Below are 13,166 nucleotides of genomic sequence, written 5' to 3' on the forward strand. Positions count from 1 at the left end.
CTGATGAATGGGGAAGAGTACAGCCCAGTAAGCCTGTGCCTGAGTTCAGCTGGAATCAACCCAAGTTTAATTTAATAGCACATGCTTACGGCCAGCATGAGGGTTTGTTTCATTTGTGATGCAGACAAACTTGTAGAACTGTTTCCAATGCAAATGCTCATTCTGACAAGTTCAAAATTAATACACCTCTAATATGGGCTTTCAAAACAGACCTTTTCTGAACACGTTAGCAGATTCATGAAGAGGAGAGAGAATGCAACCCCAGCACATTCTGTTTTTCTCGAAATGAATATGCACTGACAGTGCAAGAGGCAGTGACGTTTGAAACGTGCTCAGTTCTAGTAATTACCAAGTGTTGTGTTTCTTCAGAAGTTAGAGCCATTCTTGTCTGCGGGCACCTTACCTCATTCCTTTCTCCTTACTGCTCTGTAGGTGCAGTTTCTCCCCATGCCACATCGAGAAGCCAAGGCTACTGCATTGCTTACATTAAATCCCACTAAAGCCTCAGGGTGAAATTCCACAACAGTTTTAATTGACCTAAGTCAGGGTGTTGTGGTTCCTGCCCTTCCTCCACCAGCCATTCCCATTCCCTCCCTGCCACCAACACCTGCTTATACCATCTGTGGTGAAGACTAATCACTTTTTTTGGGGGGGGGGAGGGTTATTTCTCAGCCAGTTTAGCTCCCTGAACCAGCTCACCAGAAGGTCAGATGAGCACCCACATCAGCAGAAAGGAGATGACAGGACCACTGGAAGGCCTCATGGACTAGTAAGGAGGTGTTTTTCTTCTTTAATAAGATACTGTCAGCACATTTGACCTAAAGAGCCTGGATTTGCTGCTTGTTCCCAGGCTGGGAGCACTCACCCATTGGGACTGTCTGTATAGTTGAGTGGAAAACTCAGACCCAGGATATTTATAGTGAAAATGGGCTCATTTAGTGTTACCATCTAGTTCCCCAAAGCAAGTCACCAAGTCAGAGCCTGTAAGCCCATGCTGGAGGACAAGGATTCCCTTGTGGTTAATACAGTTTGTACTATCCCTCTTGACTTCCTCCTTGCCCTGACGAGAGGACTTCCTGCCAGGAAGGAGCTGATGGACGTCACCCGACAGAGTTCCTCTTCATCATTCCAGCAGCCACCCAAAGAATGTCACCCAAAGAGTCAGACCCTCCCTTTTGCCCCAGGCCCATCCTCAGACCAATTGAGGCTTCGTAATAACAGCCAAACTGCAGGATGACTTGTGTTGTTGCACAAGGATCTCACGTGGCCAGGAATTAGCCTCACTCCTCCCAGCTGTTTCTCACCTTGAGGGAAATCACCCTGTGGGAGTCACGATGAGGAAAGTATCAAGAACAAGAGGTGTGCTCCTGGCTCTGTAGCATCATCTGGGAATTGGGTCTCCTCTCCTGACAGGCTGGGACAGTGATTTAAGCTGGTCCTGGCTGGCTGGAGAGGGAGGCAAAAGACTTTGTGCACTAATAGAAGGGGGAAAGTGAAGTGTACCTACAAGCAAGCAGCCAACCAGTGGTCACTGCCAGCAGGACACAGTACATGCAAGTACAAAGAGTTTCACATTTAAGCACAAAAATCCACAGCCCAGGAGAGAAACACCACCTTGCCCACAGGAGGTAGGTGCAGTGATTCATCTACCACTTACCTGGGGTGAATCAGGGGTACAAGACTGAAACTAGCACTATCACACCACACACTGTGGTGCTCACACACAGAGACTTGGGGCATCTTCTGGTCAACAGGAGCTTTCTTCATGTGTGCAAACAGCAGTAAATTATGCCTGGCAGCACAGACTGTCTGGAAAGCCACATCAGCTTATAACCCTGGGAACTAAGCTGTACAGCTACAGCCATTTTTAGCTCAAATTTCGTAGTATTGCTCTCAGTCACAGTAGCAAAGACAGGACCCCTGAAGCAGACCAAGTACTGGAAGCTGCAGGGATTCTGAGCTCTAGCTCTTTGAAACCAAGGGATTGGTAACACAGTGCTGCCACTTCCCTGGGTTACAGCTGGATGCCCATCGCTGACTATCACAGCTGAAAAGCTGGTAGTTTTTCCCCTTGACAGAAGAAAACTGAAGGCTGTCTATTTGGTTTGTGTTTGCACAGCACCCAGCCAGTTGCTTAATTACTTGGCCCAATTTCTAGGTTTGATTCCCACTTCTGCAAGTGGCTTCCTCCATTCCCAGGCTCACGAATCCAGTTGCAACTTTCATATCTGCATTCACGGTCATGACACTGAGCTTGTTGCTGCTGCCCCATCACAAAGAGCATCTCATCCTCAATGGGGCTTCCCGGGTGTTTTCATAATGCAGAAAAACTAAACAACAGTGCAGAGCTGTAAATACATGGTCCCTGTGTAATCAACAAGCAGATTAAAAAATTCACCAGCTGGGCTGGAAGAGATTCATGACAAGCCATCAGGACTCCACAAAGCAAACAAACTGCACAGCACTGCAGGCAAGAATTTCTCAGGAACATGTTCAATTCTAACACTATCCGACCAAGCTGCTCCATGGATCAGTCCTGCTGAACAACTGCTCTGTGAGCTCCTCAAAACCAGAAGGCTTCCTTGGTTGAAGAACAATGCCCATCCTCAATGACAGCAGGTTTCAGTAACCATTTGAGCATCTTGGCTAGTCAAGCAGGTTATAACTGGCTGTAATTAACACTCCTACGAGCTTCCACATTCTTATGGACTGAATGAGATGAAGAAATACAGGATTGCTCTGTGACCTTGTGAACATTAGAGGAAGTCAAAGGAACCCATTCCCTTCTGATCTTTAGAAATCAAACATCTCTGCGATCAGAGAAGGTAAAAGGCAAACACCAGCACTGCTGGGAACTGGCTGTGCACAGCCCGGTTTCTTCTGGGGCACAAACCACAGTGGCCTCAACCTCAATCAAAAATAACTGTAAAGCAAGTTGCTACAGACAGTAGGTTTCCTCTATCTCTCAAGCAGCCTCTTTTTATGTTTGCATGTCACTCAAAGCATGTTGGGGGAGGGTGGGGTGGGGGGTGCAAACCATGGTGCAGCCACAATAGATTTTAGCAATACTGAAAGTGGCCTTCGGTGAGATGCATAAACTGAATAACCCAATCAGTGAGGGCACAAGCCAAATAAGCCTAAACTGCCTGATGTATTGAAAACCCCCCCATCTGTCACCGGTGGGCCGGAAGAACAGTTCATGCAGTTCATGACACCTGCACAGCTAGGCCTAAAAGCACTTCACACTCAGCAGGATTTTAACCACTTGTTAAGGAAGGGCTGTGCTGTGCAGATAATTTCTTTCATTAAAGCCACCAATCTGACCCTCAAAAAAAAAATTGGCAGATGCTTCCACGCAAGTGCCCTGTGCATCTTGCTCTATTATTCTGCTTGCAATCCTTCGTTACAGGCATGTTGCGAGGAGTGGGTCTGCATCAGCTTTTTCAGCTTGCACTTGGTTATCATGAGAAAGAAACATGAGACTCCAGTGTTTTCCCTCAAAGCAGGGCAAGACCTCCTGTTTTGCTCAGAGATCAGAGCCTGGGGGGAGTCAGGAAACTGGAGATGCTGTCACTCATGGGCACCTCTTTCAGCATGTGTATTGCAGACATAGTTCTGCTTCAAGAGACATCCAAGCCCCACACCACTGGGTCCTAGGAGAACATAACAGGGAAATGTGTCTGCTTACCCATTTCCAATACCTGTCCTCCAGCATTCACTACTGACCACTACAGGTGTTGGGATTCTGGACTGGATGCCTTTGGTTTTAAGCAAGATGGATGCTCTTATCTCCCCACACACTGTCTCCCAGCTCTGTACTTCAAACCTTCATGGATGTTGTCTTTGAAAGCAGAGGCACATGCTGTTTCTCAGCTCTCCTGAGGCAGGCTGTCATGGGTTTCTCCCAAAAGCTCCATCCCTGTATGCCTTTCCCCACGTTTTACACCCTTGAGGCTAAAGCCTCTACTAAGCCTTGTAGGCAGGTAGCATGCTTCTCAAGCCTTCAGCACCCAGGGGTGCTCAGAGCCCATCCTACACAGGTAGATTTAAACATAGGCTCAAATGATTTACTGATCCAGTAAATGTCTCTGCCCTGGGGGGCCAAGAACAGTGCAGCTGTAAACCACTGGAAGCTTCATTGATGATCCCAGCTGAGGAAACAACAAGCGATACCAGGCCTCGAGTTATCCTCCTGGTCTCCAGAGGGAGAAAACACACATGCCCAGGCTGGAGAGGGTCTGTAGCCCTTTCCTGAGCTGTTTTTGAGGGTCTCCCAGAAGTGACTTGTCCTTTGTGTCCAGTGCACTCAGTCCTGGCTATTCATGTGGCTCCATAGGTTCCTCAGGCTCCTCCAGCCACCTCGCAGTGCCTCCTCTTCCTCCACATCACTGCCAGCAAAGAGCAGCAGCCAGCCCTGCTCTCCTGCATGCTGCCCTCTGCTCTGCCTGATCCACTTGGAGCTGGAGCTTGCCCAAGATCAAACTCTTGCCTTAATTTCTCATCTGAGCCCTTGCAAGGAATCCAGTGGCCCATGGTGCCTCCAAACTGCTGCTCCCAGGCGAGTCCAGAGAGGCTGAAATCCCAGTCCCTGCAGCAGGGAGGACTAACAGGGCCACTCAGTGTGATGCACTCAGGAGCCCGGTCTCAAACACTTCTCCAGCACAGCAGGACACCATCATGTCGCATTAATATGACAAGGCGACAAGTGGATTAACACATCATTACATCCTGCTGCCATCTAATCGTTAGCTCCACCAGCCAGTGAGGTGCTCAGACATTGAAATCCTGTAGTGACCAAGACTGTCAGCCAGCCACAGCTCCCCAGCAAAGCCCAAAAGCCAGCAAAAAACCCAACCCTAGTTCCTCTTTCAGCCTGAGGAAGAATGGAAAGGAAGGAGGGAAGGAAGATAGCAAATCTGCATTTCAGATGCTTGCTGAAAGGAACACTTTATATAAACACAGACATATGACAGAGTATTTTGCTATATACTTTGCTGGATATTGCAAATGCATCTATATGTATGCATGTGCCATACATACACCTGCAGAGGAAAGGTTTTTACTACCCGTGCTAATGTTAGTGCCTTGTATCACTCAACCCATGAGCCCAGCCACACTGTTCCTTTGCCACCAGCTTCACAGGGAGGTGGCCCAGGTCCCCAGTTTCCTGGAGATCTCAAACTCTTTCATTGAAACAAATGCCTGTCATTTCCAGCACTGCAGGAACGTTTCTAAAGAAAGCAGTCCCTTGACTTTCCATTTAAAATGAAGAATTGCCTTGTAGGAGTGCTGCATGTAGCATTCGCTAAGAGGCAGAAAGCAAGAACATGCATCTTGGAGCTATCCCTTGGGCAGTTTTTCCTTTAAAACAGTCAGGTCAGATCCTGGTCTCTTACACAGGCAGATATCTGGAAAGGCTTCAGTGAAATTACCCTGGATTTCCACAGCTAATGTGTCAGAAATCACAATCCAACACAGCCCCAGGGAAGAATCCATCAGCTTTATTGGAGCCTCCCAAAAATCTTTGCTCACTCTTTCCTCTTGCCTTGCACAGGCAAAAGCACCGCTCAGGAAAATGGCATGAGACAGTGCTCTGCCACCAAAACAACAGCAGCAGCTTTATTTAGCTTGGTTTTCTAAAGAAGGGAGAGCTGTTGCATCTGCTTGTGTGGGTAGGGACAGGCAAGGCCATGCATGTGGATTCCCCCTCGTAACCTTTGAGGCTGTGTGCTTATTTCAGAACAAGCTGATGACAGGCTGGGCAGAGTTTTCACAGCTCCTTAATTTCTAAACATTTCCTGAAAATGAGCAGCTGGGGAGAGGAGAGGTTATACTAATGAGGAACAGCTCAACCCTAGATCAGACTTCAGAGAATCCACACAGACCTGCCATGTCAAGGCCCAGCTCTATAGGAAAAAAGGCTGCATTGGACACTGCAGCAGCAGGAATAAATCAGAGTGAAAGCAGAGCTGGGGGGTTTGGGGGGACTTCTAAGTGCATCTCCTCCTTCCCTGCAGGAAAGGGCGGTGCGGAGCAGCCGGAGCATCCGGGGAATCCGCAGCTGCACCTGCATCCGTCACCGGCCGGACACAGAGGGCTTCAGTGCTCCATCTTCCCTCCGCTTCCTCCCTCTTGTCTTCCCCATCTCTCTCCTGAATAGGCGGTTTCAGGAGGAGCACAGTGCCCAGATTCTCTCGGGTTTTACAGCACATCCGGCGCTCCATGAATTATCCCGGTGGGCCTTGCTCCAGCAAGCCTTGCCTGCCTCCTCCCCGCTGCCCGGCGCCTCGCCAGCCTGGCCAGGGATGTGGCAACACGCACATCCTCAAGCCTGCAGAAGCGACAGGCAAGCGAGCCTCCTCCCTCCGGCCGCTGGCCCTCCGCCCCGGGCTGTCCCCACGGCTGACTCACACCATCTGCCCTGGCACTGACCAAAAACCTGCCACACAGGGCTCCTCTTCTGCGCACCCGCTCCCCTTGGCGCCATGAGCTGAACCAAAGGGAGATAAACACACTGTGGCCAAGTCCCAGGTCACCTCTACACTGGTGGTCCCCTACATCCTTGCCTGGGAATTGTCCCCTGGGCATGTCCCCTGGAGCAGCCTGGCAGTGACAAGACACCTGCCCAAATCAGCCCCCCACACTCCTCCGGTCCAGCTACTACAGGGCTGAGCTGGCCAAAGGAGTAGGGTGGGTGCCAAAGGAGGAACCACGGACTCTTGCCACACTTCCAGAGGAAGGCATGACGTGAGCTCAGGCTTAATTTGTTATTAATAACTTCTTTGTTAACCAGCCAGCCCTAAGTAGGAACCGAAATTCAACTATTTCTCTGGTGGAGAGCTCAGCCACCCCTCCGCAAACGATCATTCACAATTTCTCCCTACAGCAATTTTTTTGTTCTCGGAAATTGCAGACCTCCCCAGTGAGTCACGGTGGTGACAGCATGGTCCCCTCACCTACGCAAGGCTTCTTGGTTGGTTTTTTCTTTTTAAATCCTAGAAAAATAACAGATGCTGTTGAGGGGGAGCTTCTCAGAATCTGTTCAAGCACCAGGCTGTGTCTGGATATGACCAAACTCACGGTTCCCCTGAAACAAGCCCTTTGGGAGCCACGGGGCTCCCCTGCCCATGGGTGGTTACTCCTGCCACTCTGTGCTGCCTGCTCAGGGCGAGGAGCCTTCCTCCATGGCAAACACTGACAGCAAATAGCCTCCACACCCAAACCCCACACCTCCCTGCCTGATTTCTTTGGAGCTTTCAGTTAAAGGGACCCTTCTGATTTCTCTCCTGTGAAAATCAAAGCAGTGACATGACCCTCTCCACCTCCATGCTGTGGTGGGTTTCTAGCCCCAACTGTCTGGGGATGGCTCCTGAGGAGCCACGAAAGATGGCAGAGAAATCCCCACTCCCATTCATGCTACAGCCTCCAACCTACCCAGATAATGTTGCTATGGGGAACTCACCTTCCCCATAACCCATGTAGGCAGCCCAACACCAAGGAAGTAGATTAGAGGCCAAATGCCACAGCAGTTTCTCACCCCAAAAGCCTCCATCACACTTCCAGAGCAGCACTCAGCAGAAAACATTGCTCACACAGCTTAAAGCAGAGCCTGGGTTGACTTGGTGGAGAGCACCCAGCAGGTCTTAGAGTTACACCCAGATATGTCAGTGACCACAGTAAGGTCCCAGTGCAGAGCCCAAGGACCAGCATACCACAGCCATGGAGCACACAACAAGATCTGCTTCCAGCCAGGCATTGAGTATGCAATCCAGGTAGAGCTGCAGGGCTCTGTCTTCTCCAGATCACATGCAGGGAAGCCACAGCCAGTTAGAGGAGGATACCTTACAGAGAAACAGCCCACCTCCTGCTCTTGGGGTGTCCTAGGCTGCCAAGGGGAACCATCCCAGGGAACAGCAGGAGCTCAGGCACATCACCAAGCCATAGCAGAAAACACCCCCTCCTCATCAGCCCAAGCTTAACTAGTGGCCTCTGTTTCCTTTTATAGGGACCAGGGAGCCAAATAATCTTCAGGTGTTGCTGGCCCTGATGATTAACTCATTTAACATCTCTGTAAATGATCCTCACCCAAGTCTCCATCACAGCCGTGTCCCTGAACAAAAACAGAGGCAATGCTTGTCCCCAGAGCCAGACATAGGCACTGCTCACATCCATCAGCCCACAACTCAGTCCTGAGAGCCCCATAGGAAGTGCTCAATGTCGGTGTCCCTAAGGCTACTGCTCATTGTGTCTGGGCAGTAATACCTCCTCACCAAACTGGTGTTTGGCCCTTTCCCAGGAGGCTGTTCCCAGCCACCATCTGAGGCTGCACACCCCTTGAGGAGGCTGGTTGGCGTGACCTGTCTCCTCAGCCACCTTTTCCTGCAAGTTTGGGGTTGAATGCCACACCTGAGACTTCAAGGCTTCCAGTCCTTTTCCACAATCATCATCAGGACCAAATGTTGAAAGTGAGGTCCCACCACCAGCCTCCTGTCCTTCCCCCATGGGAGCTGGGGAGCACAGTCCACTTCCCATCCCATCTACACCATGGGCAAGCAGGACCTGCTCTGATTTACTAGCCCAGAAGCCCTAATACCAGCCCCAGCCACCCATGCTGACCCCAAGGAGATGTGGCTCCATGGCCAGAGGCCACTAGAGCCTCAAGGGGTCTCTCATGGCCATGTTGGACCAAGCATGGCCAACTGGCTCTGGGTCTGCTGGCTGCCCCTCCTGTAAATGTTTTCCTGCGGGATGGTAAGAGGTTCAGAGGGGTTTGATCCTCCTAGTACCAGCCATGCTCTGTACTCAGTTACACCAGGGTGTAAACAGTGATGCAAGCTCCTCGGTGTGGGCTGGGCTTTGTAGAGAAGTAGGGTTACGCACAAAGACAAGTGTGATGCTCAGGAGTTAGTGGCCTCTGCTCCAGAGGGAAAGTGCTGACTCTGAAATCCTGCTTACGGGCACTGACGTGGCGTTTTCTAACCCAGGATGCTGCTTCCTCTCCGTGTGGGGCCTCAGCGGGGCACCCACTTCCTCAAGAGACAGAGGATCCCCATCACATTCTGTGCCCTGGGCATGGGTCGATACCGGTCCCCAGGCAGCTACGGGTGTTGTGACACCTCTGCACAGTGGGTGCATCAGCAGTGCCGGCTGCTGACCTGTGTGCCTGGCTTTATCCACATCCCGGGCGTGAGCTTAAACCCGGGCTGAACCCTCAGGGCCAGCCCTGTTGCCTCACTGTGCCGGTGCAGGGCATTTATTCTGGTCTCCAGGGGCTTGCTGGGGGCAGCTGGTGGCCGGTGTGATGGATCACCCATTCTCCTCCCTTCTTCAGCTGATCTTCCCTCCCTCTTCCTCCCCATCACCTCATCCTTCTGGCTCCATCCCCAGCCAAACACAGGCCCAGCAGCGCTGAGTCGGCAGCATCGGGGCTGCCTTCCCGATGAGACATGAGGAGTTGCCCCACGCCTGGTTCACAGGCTGTGTGTGTGGGTGTGAGGAGAGTGTGGTGGCCACCGTGGCCAGCTCGCGGTACACTGCACAGCTGCTTGGCTCGGCAGGCAGCTCTTTGCTGCCAGGGGACAGGCAGAGCCGGAGGCAAACATGCTGCGGGGTTTCTTCTCAGGAAAACCGTCCGTAGTTTCACACCAGCCCCCCTTTTTCTGCAGCTCGCTCAGGATGGGGTCGTGCCGTGGGTTTCCTTTCGCAGCAGTGCAAGGGGAAGCACGGGGTGTGTTGGGCTGTGTTGGATTAGGGGGCACAGCACTGCGTGAAGAGGCAGGACCCGTCCCTCTGCCCGCTCGCTGCCAGGAGCAAAGCCCCTCTACGCTTTGGGGTCTGCGGTGTGAGCCAGCTCACGTAGTCCGGCCCTGCCGCCATCCAGGCCCAACTTACAGCCCCACAACAGTAGGTAAAGCCAGGCTTGAGACACCCCCTCCTCCTCTGTTCTCCCCAGACAGCACCATGGGCCATGGCACAGCAAGAAGCCGCACAGGGCACCGGCCGGAGAGGAGCTGGCGAGCCCGGGATCGCCTCCTTAACAAAGCTCCCCGGGCCCGCAGCGGAAGGGGAAGAGGCTCCCCTCCCTCCTCTTCCTCCCTCCCGCGTGGGGATTTTGCAGCCAGGTAAACACAGGATGTTGATGAAACAGGCTCGCCAGATTGGGCAACCCGGGAGGCAGCAGGAGCTCCGGGCAGCTCCCAGCACCTGACGTGCAGCCCAGGGGCGGCTGTGCAGAGGGGAAGGGTGATGCCAGAGCCGGCTGCACCCTCCTCTGCCTGTCCCCAGGGTCACAAAACTCCCCTGTGTGGAGGGAGAGGCAGCGTGGGCTGCTGGTCAGACCCAGGGCAGGGTGGGCTCCCTCCCACCCGCAGCTGTGCACCCTCACATGGGCCACGGCACCTTCACAGCCCTTGGCATCTCCTTGCAAGCTTGGCTGATGCTCACAGCGTGCAGTACCGAGCACCCTGCTCCAGGCTGCAGGCTTTGGCCCGCAACCAACAGCAACCATGTGGCACCTCCTGGGTCCCTCTGAACACCAGGGACACACAGGGTGCAGGGATGGGGATACAGAACCCCCCAGGATCCCACCCTGCCAGGCATCGGCTCAGCACCCACCGCTCACGGCTGGCACTGCAGGGACAGGCTCTTCCCTGCTTCTGTACAGCGTGTGCTGTACAAAATATGACTACTTGACAAGGCACAAGAGGGAAGATGGGGGAAAACAACTTGTTTTGATGTTTCTTGGATGTCTGAGGCCTGCGGTTAGTCAGCCGTTGGCTCCCAGACTGAGCCTTGCAGGGCTCTGCAGCGCAGCCTCATGCCTGGCAGCCGGGCACCCCGGGGATGTCCTGGCTCCTTCTGGGGGCTCTGGTGAGCGTGGGATGGGGCAGATTCGGGGCTGCTCATGAGCAGGCAGAAGGGTTTTCGCGGGGAATGAAGCAGCTGAAGGCCAGGAGGTAACAGGCATCTCCAGTTTTGTGGTACCGGGGTGCTTGTAGCCCCTTTGAAGGGTTCCTTGGAGGCAGCACGATGCAGCTCGGGCACCAACCCCTGTGCTGGTCTCTGCTCCCCTCCTGGGGTGGGGGCACCCCGTCCCACTCCGTGGCAGTCAGTCAGGATGGGGCTCCCAACCCAGAAAACAGCTGGACGCAGGAGTGTTTGGCTCCCAACCCAGAAAAATGGGGCTATAGACTGCCCCGTCGTCCAGCCCAGCTCGCTCCTCAGGTGCAGGTGCTGCTCTCACCCCCGCGGTGGCCACATGTGCTCAGCCAGGGACAGCAAACCACCAGAGGGCCACGAGAGAGCAGAAGGGACATGGCCCCTGGGCAGGGACCACGGCTGGGCCAGCAGGAAGGATCGAGGCGATGGAAGGGGAGACAGGAAGGGGGATGTGATGGAGGTAGCGGGACAGAGATGCCAAAGGGGCTGCTGGCTTTGTTAGAGTGTGAGTGAAGGGGCATGTGGCAGTGTCCCCAGTGTCCCCCGTGTCCCCCTGGATACTGCTGCCATCTGCTGGCGGGACCCAATCCTGCTCTGGTCCTGAGTCCAGCCACTGCACCAAGTTCTGGGGACCCTTCTGTGACCCCACTGTCCTGTGCCCCACTCCCGGGCACACAGGGCAGCGTGGCACCATGCATAGCTCCAGGCTGGACACCCCGAGGTGCCCCCCAAGCCTCCCTGCTGCGAGCCCAAGGAAGCCGGGCCCCAAAACTGCTCATGGTATCCACCCGAGGCACAGCAGGTCATCACCCCACGCTAACCTACTCCCTGGGCTGCAGATTTCTCCCCCTCCTGATGCTCAGACACCTCCACGCCCAGGTCACCCCCCCACCGGTGCCTTATTTTATGTCCTTTGCGAGCAAACCCCCTGCATGCGGGGTTAGCGTCATCCGATTTGTGCGGGTGGGCACAGGGACAGGATCAGGCAGTTAGAGCAGCTGCTCTGCCGGGGCTGGTTTCTCCAGGGAGCATCCAGCTCCGCTTCTCTCCAGGGCTGATGAGCGGCAGAGGAAGCTCACCCTGAGACAGCCGTCGTCCCGCTGCAGTCCCGTCCCCTGGGTCCCCCCTGGGCCGCAGAGATTCGCTGAGTCCTGTCCTCCTCGTGACAAGCGTGCACATACTGAGCCCCTTCCCACAGCCCCCCCCTTGCCCTCCCCAGCATTCCCAGAGTTTCCGCTTCGCCTGGGACCAGCAGGTCCTGGGGCTGTGCTGGGGACAACTGTTGGGGACCGGGGCTTCACCAGGCACAGGGACACCCAGGGCCACCCTGCACATGGCTTCCCATGGGCACCAAAACCCTGAAAATGGCCTCGGTGGGGTGTTATACGGCATTTGTTTTTCAGATGCACTTGGGAAGTGGAATTAAGATTTGGAGGAGGCGCATGACTGAGCTGGTGTCCCCGCAGAGGCCCTGCAAGCACCGCGGCTCATCCATCCCCGGGCAGATGGCAGTGGCATCCTTCTCCTCACTGGAAAATGCCCAAGTTCATGGGCAGGGATTGAGCCGCAGCTGTCCCTGGTTTAATTCCTCGCAGCAAAGCAAAACCAGCGTCCGGCGGATTTTTTGTGAGCTTCATGCCCCGGCCCACACACACAATGGGAAGGCTGCACGGCACTGGGGACCTTCCCATTGGGAACGATGCCCTGTGGATGCAGTGCTTGACGCCCACGAGAGCCACAGGAAGTTGTTTTAGTCTAAAAGGGATTTTATTTTTTTTTTGTTTCCTAGCCCTGCAAAAGCAAGCTGGAAAAAAAAAAAATCAGCCCCCAAAGGGCCACAACTCAGAAAGCCAACAATAACTGTGCTGAAACCTTGCTGGTCAGAGCTGGGACCTGGGACGTGGTTTTCAGTCTGATTTCCAAAGAAACCAGGTGTGTGCCTCCACCCTGTCACCCTGCGCCTCCGCTCATCCCCCTCTCAGGGATTTGTTTTTTCTGCCAAAACAACTGTTCCCACCAAGCCACCTTTTAAAGGCCGTGCTGGCAGCTCAGCCCTTAAAAGACATCAGAGACTCTCCCATCAGCACTACCAGCCTGCTCGCTGTGCTCTCCAGACATGCTTCACCCACATCCTCAACCTGTGTGTCTGGCCATTTCCTTCAAAGCCCCGTGGCCACCCAACACCACTGCCCTTGGCCACCGCAGAGGTGATGTCAAATTGTGCCACC

Source organism: Strix aluco, chromosome 15 (assembly GCF_031877795.1).
Source record: "Strix aluco isolate bStrAlu1 chromosome 15, bStrAlu1.hap1, whole genome shotgun sequence".
NCBI classification, from domain to species: domain Eukaryota; kingdom Metazoa; phylum Chordata; class Aves; order Strigiformes; family Strigidae; genus Strix; species Strix aluco.